Source organism: Fragaria vesca, linkage group LG2 (genome assembly GCF_000184155.1).
Source record: "Fragaria vesca subsp. vesca linkage group LG2, FraVesHawaii_1.0, whole genome shotgun sequence".
Taxonomy (NCBI): Eukaryota; Viridiplantae; Streptophyta; class Magnoliopsida; order Rosales; family Rosaceae; genus Fragaria; species Fragaria vesca.
This window is the reverse complement of record NC_020492.1, coordinates 15,225,403-15,227,684: the sequence shown is the minus strand read 5'-3', so window position 1 is coordinate 15,227,684 and position 2,282 is coordinate 15,225,403. Positions and strand designations below refer to the sequence as shown.

The following is a 2,282-nucleotide window of genomic DNA, read 5'->3' as shown; positions in this document are numbered from 1 at the left end:
TTTCTTGAGTTGCGATGTAGAGGATAAGAGGTTTCCCAGGAATGGGTGCACCCAACACTGGAGGATTAGCCAAGTACTTTTTAATGCTTTCGAAAGCGTTGTGACATGCTTCATCCCACACGAAAGGCACATTCTTCTTCATGAGTCGACTAAAAGGTTGGCATCGACCCGCGAGGTTCGAGATGAACCGTCTAATGAACGCGAGTTTTCCTTGGAGGCCTCTCAATTCTTTTAAACTTGTTGGCTCTGGCATTTCTTGAATGGCCTTAATCTTCGATTGATCTACTTCAATTCCCCGATGCTTCACAATGAATCCAAGGAACTTGCCTGAACTCACACCAAAAGCGCACTTCAATGGGTTCATTTTGAGTTGGTACTTGCGTAATCTATCAAACACTTTTCGTAAATCCTGCAAGTGATCACTTCTTTTTCTCGACTTGACAACCAAATCATCAACATAGCACTCGACGTACTTGTGAAGCATGTCTCCAAAGATCTTCTGCATGGCGCGTTGGTACGTTGCACCAGCATTCTTTAATCCAAATGGCATGACTTTGTAACAATAAATGCCTTTGGGAGTGCGAAATGCAGTTAACTCCTCATCTTCTAACGCCATCCTTATTTGGTTGTAGCCAGATGATCCATCCATGAAAGATAAAGCTTCATGACCTGTGGTTGCATCCACCATGAGTTCGAAGATAGGCAAAGGGAAGTCGTCTTTTGGACACGCATCATTCAAGTTGCGAAAGTCCACGCACACACGCAATTGTCCATTCTTCTTTTCAACTGGGACAATGTTCGCAATCCATTTAGGATATTGGACCTCTCTGATGAAGCCTGCAGCGATCAACTTGTCAACCTCTGCTTCAATTTGGGTTTGCACCTCTGTTCGAAAACGTCGCGTCAGTTGCTTGATGGGTCGAGCCTCTGGTTTAACAGCTAATCGATGAACTGCTACCTTAGGGTCAAGACCTGGCATTTCTTTGTAATTCTAAGCGAAGACATCCTTATATTCGAACAACAAGTCATAGTACTCCTTCTCTTCTTGGGGACTTAGTGATGCGCTCACAAATATTGGTCTTAGGTCTTCCTCTGTCCCCAAATTGAGCTCCTTAAGTTCATCAACTGTAGCTTTCACCCCATCTTCGAGTTCTGGAGGAGCTGCTTCCACTTCATATTCGGAGCCCTCATGGTCATCCTCTTCATAAGCTTCCGCTTCCGCTACGGTGATGTGATAAGCACATTGAACAATATCACCTTCATCGTCACTTGTACCATCGCCTTCTTTGTCTTGACCAGTGAGTATGATGGTGCGTTGCTTCACTTTAAGTTGGTTCGTCGAATTCACCTCCAACATGCAACGTCTTTTCATGCGTGATGGGATGCGACTTCGGATTTCTTTATCTTCCATTTGACCAACGTCTTCTTTTCTTTTGCTCCCTTGTTCTTTAGGTGCTTGGATCCTCTCAAGTGCCGAATTTCGAGGAGTTGGCTCCACTTGTTTGTTTTCTTCATTTGACTGTTTCAACCTTTTGAACACTGAAGTTCGTGTAGCTGAGATGTCAAGACGATTGAAGACTGGGCTTCGACTTGTTGACCTATCAACACGCTCAAACACCGAAACTCTGCTTGTTGATTCGGTAGTAGTACTTTGAGAACTTGGGCAGATACGATCAAATGCCGAAGTGCGAGAGATATGGTGACATTGCGGAACGTCATCTTCTACTTCTTCAACACCAATGTATTGTGTGCTAGCTTGAGCACCCTTTCTCCTTCCAGAGATCTTGATTGGCTTGCTTGGGGCAAAACCAAGACCTGCTCTCATTGAGTTTCCTTGCTCTCTCAGCTTCTTTTGAGACTCATTGAGCTCGTGTGCTTTCTTGCTAATAATTTGGTCATCTTCTTTGCTTGGTGAACCAAAGTCAAACCCGGCCTTGCCAACAACTTGTAAGCATTGGGGTCGAACCCTTCATTTGTTCTTTTTTCGGGCAAGGTCCCATGCTCGATTTTGCCTTGGTTTGGTTTGATAAACCCCTTCAACGGTTGCTTGGTAGGAGTTTGGCCGCTCAACTTCGTCAAAGGTGACGTCGATGTTTCCTTCAACAGTTTTATGTCCTCTTCGCCTAAGCTTCGAGGACTTTCTTGCTGTTTTGCCCCCACAAATGGAGATTCTCCTTCCTTTCGCTTGGATTTTGGCACATAGCGAAGGATTAGGACAGCTTGATTGGATTTCTCTTTCGCATTTGATGTCGTAATTTCTGATGAAGATTTATGCGACTCTT

At 44.5% G+C, this 2,282-nt stretch overlaps 1 pseudogene; it reads right to left on the bottom strand.

The window, feature by feature from the left end:
- LOC101297217 overlaps window positions 1-1,825 on the bottom strand; it is a 3,933-nt pseudogene extending 2,108 nt beyond the window's left edge.
- Between the last annotated feature and the right edge of the window lie 457 nt (window positions 1,826-2,282).